Genomic DNA, 11772 nt, shown 5'->3' with positions numbered 1-11772 from the left:
CTTGCAATGATTCAGTACACTTGCTGAAACGTTATTAGTGAACATTAAAACAAAATTTTTATAATCATAAATTGATCAGTTGTCACACAAGGGTAAAATGCAATTGAAAAAATTGTAGATAGAGGTAATAACTCAAGTTATTCCGCAAGGATTTCTGATATAATATCATTAACCAAATTGAAAGCTGAAATTAGAAAATGGGTTGTTTTAGATTTTTCTTTGAACAAATGATCAAAACAATTAATCCTCTTATTCAAGTTTCAGACCTATCACATATTCTATCAATGCATTTAATTTCTAATTCGTGATTTTATTCCTATTTGACTATAGAATTGATCAAACAAGCGTAATCAACCCTACGTGAATTCAGTTTCTTTGACTAGATTAAGCATCACAATCATCCATATATTACAAAGTTAAGGTTTAGTTTACCATGTTGTGTTTCATGATTTTCATCTATAATAGAGCCTTCTCAGTGCTTCCACCCACAAATCTATTAATGACAAAACACATGATTAGATTACATATTCATCTTTAATCCTCCAAAAACTATTGTCAAAACACATGAAGTCACATGAACAACTAGTACAAAAATAAAGATATACCGGTGATGCAATGCTTACACTAATAATAGAGGCACATTGCCCTGATACAAATGTAAATGTGATTCATATGGAGCTATTGTACAAATGTAAATGTGATACAAAGTGTAAATATTTGATAACCTAAAACAAATTATTATTATTATTATTAGGAATATTAGTTAGAATGTGAAATTATTAAGAAACAAATTGATTAGGATCTATCTTCAGGTTTGTCAAAACCAAATGCATAATCAAATCAATTAACTTTTAATCACAATTGTCACACATCCAAACTAGTTCAATTATATAGAACGGATCATGTTCAAGCCAGGTCATGATCATTCTTCTTCGCATTCATTATATAAACACTTTTGTTTCATGTTGTGTTAACAATGTAGGACTAAAACTATCTGATACTCTTTCATTTGGATATATAAATAAACCACACTTATAACACTTGAAGACATTTCAGCTTTGTAACAAAACTAAAATATAAGTCGCAAATTGCACGTGTGTAATTTGAAAAAAATAAACCACACTTATATTTATGATGTATCAATTTAACCAGAAAAAGAACAAATGAAATGAAAAAATTTATAATAAAATAAGAATGATTTTTACTCTAAAAAATATAGTTAAAAGAAGATGGTGCATTTACATTTTTTTTAACATGGAATCATTACACAATAAAGAAGATGGTGCATATACAGTTTATAGAGTAAAGTGACTAATTTCAACTATAAATAAATAAATTAATAGTTAATATTAGTATTATATACACATACATGTATATAGTAGAAAATAAGCAAATCAAAGTCCAAAATAAGACAAAAGAGAATACTTGCTGAAACGGTTAATGTTTGGATAAAAATGAATACTTTTGCAAGAAATGTCTAAACTCAACCAAAAAATCATTGCAATATCCAACATATGCCTTGTTAGAGTATCTTTTGAAACCTCATTTGCAATTTAGCTTGGTAAGTCATTCTCCAGATGAAGGACAAGTTTTCTAACAAGATTTTATTCTACTAAAAGCTAGTAATTTACATAAATAAAAAGTAAACATCCTTATATACAGAGATATTCTTATATACCAAACATCAAAAGACATGTTAACATCCTTATAAGGATGCTTCCAAGTCAAGCTCTTGTCTCATGACATAGTTCATAAACCACTCACTACTAAAAGTCTTTATACCTTTCTTTGAAGCCATCATTGCTTCTTCTATATCTTCTTCACATGTCACAAAGATTGTTGTTGATGTTTCATTTATTTTTTCGAGTCCACTAATAACCTAATACAAGAATTAACAGAATTTGTCAAAAACGGCGTTCAGTTCCTCAAAGGGAAAAGGAAACCAAATTGTGCATAGATGTGTTACAGTGAAGTGAGTAAGATGTATCATTAAATGCACATACTATAGGACATGCACATGCAAGTCACTTCTGGAGAAAATGACTGCACCCAAAATGAATCATAAATGATTCATCATATGAATATTTCTCCAATTGTAACAGCTTAGAGCACAAACCAAAACAAAGTACATGCTTAGCATAAAGGAAATTGAATGAGTAATGCAAAAATAATAAATTGATATGTAAGTGGACTACGGATTTTTAAGCCATAGAACTTGCATTACCACCAGCAGACCTAACAATGGCTGACAGAGTTTCTGCAGGAGTTTGAACATTAGCTGCAATACATATATTATACCCCTTAAACAAAGCATGGGGAGAAGCTTTTGCTCAGAAAACTGCACTTCTTAAATCCGATTTTGTACTTCAACAAATAATCCTCATCATTCAGTATGTGAGGCAATTCATCTGCATATTCATTTTTAAGATTGTGTAAGCTCTCTTGAATAATAAATCAATATAGACAAGATAGTTTCATCCATCTTACCAACAAATCTGCCTTGACGAAAGCTTTCTTTTAACCAACTTGATGAGACCGCCCAAGCACTGTGTAGTTAACAATATCTCCTTGTTATAAATTATTAATAATCAACACAATGAATGCATGTAAGAATGGGATATGGCATCTGTGAGTAAATAATAATGGACACCATAAGCAATAAATTGAAAGATGAACCAATCCTGTGAAATTACACGTTTCAATGGCGAATTTGAAATTCAAAAACTGGTATAATATTTTCCCAACATCAAATAATGAATTCTTAAATGACCAAAATTTATCTACTCAAACATCTAAAATTTGACAGATTGCTGAAATTGACTCTGACAAAGATGGTAAGTTAACTTTAAATGCTGCAAAAATAATATTCTTTAGAAGAGAAACATAAGCGAAATTCATAACACTAAAAGATCAGGGAAATTCACTTCTAAATATTTATTTAAAAATCAAGGGATACCAAGATTTCAATTAACTGCAAATTTTTAGACAATTAAAACTTGATTTCAAATATAAACAAGATTTAGTGTTTAAAATTAGTCTTGCTGATAGGTTTGAACCTACCCTGAACAAAGGGTAGAAATTCAGAGTTTTTCTCATTTTTCCTGTGACAACATGTGTTGTCGTGCTTCCATCAGAGGCAATAGTTCCACCAAGGTCTTCAATCACCTATATGTAAAACAAATGTCTAAGAAATCTTGACCCCATAATTTAAATTAATTTCCAGGATCTATGAAAAGAAAAATTAGGAAGCACAAAATTAGACCTCTGTTATATTCCCTACCATATGTAATAAACCAAACCTTGAAAAGAAAGAATGTTACATTTAAAAGGCAGAGATAAGATTTCAAAATAAAAATTATAAGCTAAAAAAAATGTTACTCAACAATATACTAAAGAAATGAATGTGACTCATCAATATACTAAAGAATTTATAAAATATGGGTAATTAAACAGACCTTTGCAAGCTGTGTTTTCTTAGCATCATCAGTGATATTTATTCATCAACATCATTCTAAAGTATTGTTTAGTTGACGGCAGTTCTGAGTTGGCAGGAGCTTCTAAATGCAAAAGGTCTCCAATACAATTTTTAGACTTTTTTGTAATCAAACAATCACCATGAGGGGCTTCCACAAAACAAGGATTGACCCTATCATCAGCCTCTTGGATAAGACCCCAGCTACAATCTGATCGGCAGTCAACTAACTGGCTTCCCTTCACCCTCTTTGACTTCAATGAGGATAAAGAGGCTTCACAGGCCCTCTTCGCAACTTTTGTAGATTGAGAACAATTTACTACATTAGCATAATTTACATCCTGTGAACAATCTGCACCATTTGCCTGTCTATCATCATTTGCTATGGCCGAAGGAGCAGGGTCGTTGTAGTTGCAGCAGTTCTTAGATTTGTGACTGTCAAATTCTGTTCATTGTGCAAGAGATTACAACAACTAAACAATAAAACCAAATAGTCCTAATAGAATATTTTATTTACTTTTTTTTCTAATTCCAGAAAAAAATTACCACTAAGTTTTCCATATCCGCTTGAAGATCCACTTTTATGACAGTGGCTTCTATTCCTACCGACGATCATTGCGGTGGTGTCCCTTTTCTCACAGATGAATTATATTGGTGATGACTTCTTTTTCTATTGATGGTCATTATGATAATGCCTTTTATTTTCATGACTCACACTTTAGCATGGCAATTTGTCCCAGATGCACTGACCTCATCTTTGTCCCAGATGTACTGGTCTTGCCTTTCTCTCCTTGAAGCACGCGTCTCCAATATTATTGATTTAAAGCTTCTAAATGCAGTTTTTAGAAGAACGGACCTTGCTTTGTTCAATTGCTTTCCATGAATTTCTCTCAGGCTGATGATCATATCAGCTATCTGTTAGGCTATATTTATAGCAATTCTCTCCGACTTCATCTGCATCCCTAAGTTGTTTTTCCATTCTTTTTATTATTTTGCAAAGCAAAATATTATTTTCTTGTAAAAGCTAAAACTTAAGTTTTAGCTTGGGGGGGAGTGTTAAAATATTAGAAAATATCTTATAATATCTTATAATATCTATTATATTAGAGTATCTTGAATTATTCCCTAGAATCAATTTATAATCATAGAGATATCTTAGAATATCTCTCATTATTATTATGATTTATTCCTGATTTAGGATTGAGTCTATGTTTTTTCTATAAATAGAGATTAGTATTGAGTCTTTTGTAATCAATTTAGCATTGAGCTATTATCAATAATATTCAAACTCTTATTATTTTCTATTCTCCTTTTCTCTAAAATCCCACAACTTCAATAGTCACAAAAAAAAAAAAACAGATTCAAATTGTTAAACTTATGTTTTGAACTAAATATAAACGGATTTCAACGATTAGGTCAAGTCGTACCCAAAAGAGGGGTACAGGTAGTAATCGTGTTGAGTTGAATTAAATGATCGGATTAACATGTCAATTTACACCCCCTAGTTATCTATGAGTGAACTTGATACTAAGCCACAGATTTCCACAGTCCATATCCTTATCATACTTACAAGGAACTCAAGAAAACTGGATCAACCAAAGACAGAGGCATGTGAAGAACTCATAGTAAAAGTAGAGATCGCAAAATGAAAGCATAACACTGACAAAAGTTTAAGATTCCCGTAGTTACCAATACCCATTTTGGAGAGAAGATCCTTATTCCTATATTATCACAAATGACAAAATAGTAAACATCTTGTGACAAAGGAAGTAGAAAATCAACATAATAAAACAACACACCATGTAGTCAAGAATTCCTGACCTTGCCACCGGAAAAAACATATACTCTAGGTAGGAAGTATATAATACAGTAACCGTGATAAAAAAAAAAAAAAAAAAAAAAAGGATTTCAGTGTTGGAAACAGTCATAATCTTGGAAAAAGTAAAAGAAAGTAAAGCACAGATGTTCCAATAGCCAAGAAATATACTCCAAATTCGATATCCTACCCATTGTTTGGCAGAATCATAAATATTAAAGCATTTCTTATCTTGATAAATACAAAAATAAATATTACCAACACCACATCATATAAGCACAACTATTTAATTCAACAAAAATTACATTTCCATACAATGACAAGTTTTATCCTAAACGCTTCATATCCGTGATAATGTATGTCTCGCAATGCCTTCACATCCCACATTACATTAAAAGTTATATCCGATTGAATTTGATACTAACGCCACAGATGTCGCAATCTATATCCTTATCAAAATCTGTAAATAAAAATAATGTCTCAATGAAGAAGTATGATTTATCTAGCGGTTTTCCTTTTTCTAATCAATGCATAGTATCAAAAAAGGCTCTAAATGTCCAAACATCAACTCTTTCTATTAAGCAGATGAACACATGTCTCAAATTATCTTTGAAAGAAATCTACATGCACTTCAGAATCATAAATAATAAACGAATAACTCATAGAAGAAAGAGGTTGATAATCTTACCTACTAATCTTTCGCACAGAAATCGAGAAGTGTGGTTGCCACAATTAAAGTCTAGGAAATATATGAACTGCCATCATGACATTATTGTACAAAGCAGAAAGGAACTCATCTCCAATTTCTCTACATCAGAGGGAGAACTAAAAAGGTGGTTGCCCCATCAAACCCATGGAACACCAAAATGATACATATACGGAGAAAATATGATGCAACACCAAAATAATACATGTACGGAGGAAATATGTTGTGACAAATAGATGCACAAAAAACCAAGAACAAAGATGACAGGAGAAAATCAAGAATTAATAAATTCAAGGAGAAAATCACCCACTAAATTCAAAGGCTTAAAGCAAGTGCTTAAAATGTCCGAAACAGCATTCACATCCAATGATACATTAATAGGCTCTCTTTTTTATAATCTCCGCTATGGCTTTCACTCTACATCCTCCCCGTGATACCCACACAAGATGATCAAAAGACAAAAATGTGAACAATTTAGTCAAAAGTAGAGACAACCAAATGAAAGAACAACGACTTTAACAATATGACACAGTCAATTGTAGATTCTAGTCTTCCTATACAAAATTTGACAACACCCCTACACAAAAGATCTTGTACAACTTGAGGGATGATATTATTATTTTTTATCCTTACTCTTATTCTTATTTGCATATATCACAATTGGCAATAATATACTAAAAAAAGATGACAAAAGGAATAGCAAATCGACAAAGGAATGGCAAATCGAAATTACAAAAAAGTGCCAAACCAAGTTATCCTGAATTCCACATCCACGGGGAGGGCAAAGGTTCTAGAGTCTTGTATGCTTCAAATACTACATAATCTTGCTGAAATAGAAACACAAAAAATCCAACACCATCAGGGCACTCCATCAAAGGACAAATATCCCAAAACAATAAGATATTAGATATGTAAAGAAAAAAATGATTGTCTTTACCCAAGGGTATGTGAACTGAAATTCTTCATGCCACGGTTTCCATAGCAAACCACACAATCATAGGCTATCTCTTTGTTCTGATGATATGCAACATGGTTTGCAGAATTATGCTACTCTTCTATCTTTTTTCTTGGTTTTTCTCCCAAATTTTCCAGAATCATGTAAACTTTTGCACTGTAAGAATACAAATCAAAAACCCAAATGTAGAACAAACATTTGTAAGAAAAAAGAAGTATTAATGATAAGAACTAAGAAAACCCCTAAAGCTCAACTTTTCAATTATACCAACCAACTCTTACCACACACACCAATAAACTCATCTGACCGAAAATAGTGGAAATCATATGAGAGTAAATCGAGAAAATTGGTCTGGTTGATAGGAATTGACCGATAAGAAATGAAATGGACATAATTTATAATAATATAGTATACGGTACCAAATTAAAACTGAGGCTTGGTACTCTACACATAATGTTATTGTGTCGAAACAAACTATACTGCAAAAACAAAGTTCATATTTCAATTCCACGTGTACGGCGATGAAATCCAAAGCCAAATAAAAACTCAGAATCAAGAAAACAGAAAATAATCAAAATACAATACATGAAAGATCATACAAAAGCAAGATAGAAACAAAAGGAATAACATGTTCATAGATTTAACTATCCTGCAACACCAAAAAGGAAACAACAAATCAACCAAAATACACTTTTAGAATTGATTCATATATATGACACTTTTACTGGAGACCACCGAATCAAACAATAAAGCGCACTCCATTTAGAACATTATTAGGTTGACAAATCGTGCTGCAGAAAAATATTCTCACAGTTATATTCTTTTTTCTTCTGATCAAAGCCAGAAATTAAAAAATGAAGAACGACAAACTAAAGAAATTTGATTATTATATATGGAGTAGTTCTCCATCTTATCCAATCTATTGAGAATCACAATTGTCTTCCTTTTTAAGAGCATACCTTGATTATTCTTATGTATCACAATTGACATTGACGTAAAAGAAGAATTAGAAGAGCAAACAAACATAGGTCTAACACCTCAATAATAGCAGCAGATATAATTAAAATAAGAACAACAAACTCTGAATAAAACCTCAACCGGGAAACCAAAATAACCAGGGAGAAAAGAGGAAAAATAGAAAACATCAACCAGTAAGATAGGATGAGAAGGAATTGTGTGTTTCACATATTACCACACCTGCAAAATCAAAAGGGGAATAACAATTAGAAATAAATGCTTTCAGAATCGATAAGGAAATACGTACACAAAAAGACAATACTAGAGATCACCCAATCAAATCTCAAGGCTCGATACTTCGAAGAAGGTTTTCATATTGACAAACCACACTGTAGAAAAATAAGTTCACAATTCATTTGTATTTTTGCGATCAACATCCAGAAATAACAATTATAATGACTCTGAAGAAATTGGATTTATCTAGGGCTTTCCCTTTCTTATCCATCCAACAAGGCTCAACGTTCTAGATATCTAAACTTCATCTCACTGCAACACACACAAATGCATGTCTAAAATTATCCTTGAAAGACAATGTCAAAATCTGTTTCTATTTAATATCCCTCAATGTAGGGATTCAGTTGAATAGGAGTAATAATAGGGATTTAGTTATATACGAGTACTAATAGGATTTGGTTGTTAAGTAGTCTAGTATATATATATCTGATGTATTACCAACTCTAATTTTTTCCATGGCACAGAGCTCTCGATCTTTCAGAGTCTTGCTTCTGCATAAATTTGTCGCCTTCATTGCGGCTTTCTTTTTTCTGAAACCTTAGCCACCTTCATTGTGGCCCTTTTAGCTGCCTTCGTTGCAACAATTTAAGATTTTTTTTTGCTGCCTTTATTGCAGCAATTTAAGAAAACAAATTTGTTGCCTTCATTGCAGCAACTTAACATCTGTTTAACGAAGTCTGTTTGTTGCCTTCTTTAACCAGCCGTGAACACAACTTTCAACTTCTCTCACCACCGTTGAAGACTGCTGACCACTATACACTAACCATATCACACCACCGCCCTCCAATCAGCCGTTCACCATCCTTTTTTCGTAGATTGTAAATCAAAGAAACTTGTTGTTTTTTGTTTTTCATCCATGGTGGGAGAAGGAGTAGTGATTCATAAAGAAACTGAGAATGAAACAGGAAATAAAAAATTCCAAGCCAAATTGCAAAACCTCTCATCCGTTCACAAGTTGAATGGGAAGAACTATTTGAAGTGGTCTCAAATTGTGCGCACTTTTTTGAAAGGTAAAGGGATGGCGGAACACTTAACATATGAACCCCCCAACGAAACAGATCCCAAATTTAAGAGGTGGGATAAAGAGGATTCTATAATCATGGCATGGTTATAGGATGCAATGACCTTAGAAATCAGTGACACTTGCATGTTTCTCAACACTGCGAAGAAGATTTGGAAGGCATTAGAAGAGACTTATTCCAAAGCTAAAGATGCTGCCGAAATATATGATGTGAAGGTGAAAACTGTGGCTGCTAAACAGGGAAACAAGACTGTTACTGAGTATGCAAATCATCTCAAAGATTTGTGGATGGAAATGGACCATTACAGAGCTATAAAAGTCAAGTGTCCAGCAGATGCAGCATTACTCAAGGAGTATATTGAACAGGATAGTCTATGATTTCTTGGTGGGACTCAACTCTAATTTTGATCAAGTTAGAGTGCAAATCCTTGGTAAGGAGAAAGTGCCAGGAATTAATGAAGTAGTGGCTATAGTGAGAAGTGAAGAAAGTAGAAGGGGACTAATGCTGACAGTCCCACCTGTAGAAAGCTCAGCAATGATGGTTGACCAAAAGAAAGGAGGAGGAGCCTATGTGGAGAAGAAAGGTGAAGGAGTGTGGTGTACCTATTGCAACAAGCCTCGCCACACTCGTGAAAAATGCTGGAAATTGAACGGGAGAGTGGGGCTCTTAAAACCGAGACAAGGAGTGGGGAAAAAGGGAGGTCAAGCACACATAGCTACAGGTACTAGTGAAGAAAGTCGAGAAGGTATGACGCAACTGAACCAAGATGAGGTAGAAAAGTTGAGATCTTTACTCCCTAGTTTGGAGAAACCCACAGGTACTTGCTCTTTGGCCCATTCAAGTACGTTTCCATTTTCTTTTGGACTTAATGCTTCAAATATACCCTTTAACTAATATTGGATACTAGATTCTGGAGCCACAGACCACATGACACCCTTACCCACACATTTCTCTACTTATTCACCTTGCCCTAGCAACAAGAAAATATTAATAGCAGATGGTACCCTTATAACTGCAGCAGGTCAAGGAGATGTCCAAATAAATCCATCCATAACTCTACGAAATGTCCTCCATATCCCTAAATTGTCGACCAGCCTTATTTCCATTCAAAAACTCACAAAAGACCTATCATATAATGTTATCTTCTATAACAACTTTTGTGTTTTTCAGGACAAGCATTTGGGGAGGACGATTGGACATGCTAGAGAATGGAATGGCCTTTATTGTTTGGATAACCAAGATTCTGCCCCGAAGTTATTCAACAACAATAATTCCTTTTTTTTCACAATCAATAAAAACCATTAGGGATAAGGTTCTTTTGTACCACTGTCGCCTTGGTCACCCTTCATTTCGAGTCATTAAGCAAATATTTCCTTATTTTTTTAAGAAATTAGATGTAGAGAGTCTTCACTATGAGGTGTGTGAGCTTGCTAAACACAAGCACGTACCTTTTCCAATCAGTAATACAATAAGTACTTTTCCGTTTTATTTAATTCATACAGATGTGTGGGCTCCTTCAAATGTTCCAAATATATCAGGTGCACGTTGGTTTGTAAACTTTATTGATGATTATACTCGGATTACTTGGGTGTATTTATTAAAACAAAAATCTGAAGTCACGTCTATGTTTCTATAGTTCTTCTCCATGATAAAAAATCAGTTTGGACTAAGTATTAAGAGGATCAGGTCTGATAATGCTAAAGATTACTTTAACCATGGTCTTAATTATTTCTGCCAAAAAGAGGGCATTATTCATGAGTCCTCATGTGTTAAAACACCCTAACAAAATGGAATTGCTGAAAGGAAAAATAGCCACTTGTTAGATCAAACCCGAGCTATGTTATTTCAAACTAAGGTTCCTAAAAAATTTTGGGGAGAAGAGATATTAACTGCTTCGTACCTCATAAATTGTTTACCTTCTAGTGTCCTTGCCTTTAAAACTCCTATGGAGGCCCTGTCCTCATTCTATCCTAATGTGTCGACCTCCAGTAATCTTACTCCTAGAATATTTGGGTGTGCATCGCTTGTCCATATCCATGGTGATAATAGAGGGAAACTTGATCCTAGAGCCTTAAAAGGTATCTTTATTGGGTACTCTTCCATCCAAAAGTGCTACAAATGCTATCATCCACCATCCCAAAAATTATTCGTCTCTCGTGATGTCATCTTCCATGAACAAGAAAGTTACTTTGGTCAAACTCATCTTCAATGGAAGAATAAAAGTAAGGAAGACGAGTCTCTTCTACTTCCTGAATTAACTCTTGAACCAGAAATTGAGATTGAAATTGATTCTGAGAAAGATGGTAATGATGGCGTTAATGTTAGATATGGGAAGAATCTAGTATATACAAGAAGAACAAAGGTCATTCCTGAATCTATTCACATCCAAGAGTCCAATCCGACGTTACACGAGGTAACGTCTCTTGATGCTTCAAATTCTAGTGATCCAATTTATGAATCTTCCCATGCACTAGAATCAGAATCCGACACACCACCAACTTATGATGACCTCCATATCCCAATTGCCCTTAGGAAGAATACTAGGACATG

At 33.4% G+C, this 11772-nt stretch overlaps 1 protein-coding gene and 1 pseudogene across 2 annotated transcripts in view; both read right to left on the bottom strand.

Moving 5' to 3' along the window:
- Positions 1-1497: 1497 nt before the first annotated feature.
- LOC105852438 (uncharacterized) lies at positions 1498-5263 on the bottom strand (annotated as a pseudogene).
- A 45-nt stretch (positions 5264-5308) lies between these two features.
- The window catches only part of LOC113787022 (threonine--tRNA ligase, mitochondrial 1-like), an 18246-nt gene continuing 11782 nt past the window's right edge, over positions 5309-11772 (bottom strand). Inside the window, exons 3-6 of one of the 2 annotated variants that reach the window (XM_073369871.1) lie at positions 8099-8146; positions 7369-7428; positions 6932-7105; positions 5309-6821 (exon numbers count right to left, since the gene is read on the bottom strand). The gene's annotated coding sequence lies outside the window, so the exon portion shown is untranslated. Of the gene's footprint in view, positions 6822-6931; positions 7106-7368; positions 8147-11772 lie in introns of both variants that reach the window. The other variant, XM_073369870.1, reaches the window with a different exon arrangement.

Source organism: Cicer arietinum, chromosome 6, assembly GCF_000331145.2.
Source record: "Cicer arietinum cultivar CDC Frontier isolate Library 1 chromosome 6, Cicar.CDCFrontier_v2.0, whole genome shotgun sequence".
NCBI lineage: Eukaryota > Viridiplantae > Streptophyta > Magnoliopsida > Fabales > Fabaceae > Cicer > Cicer arietinum.
The sequence above is the reverse complement of the archived record's forward strand: the minus strand, read 5'-3'. Positions and strand labels throughout refer to the sequence as shown.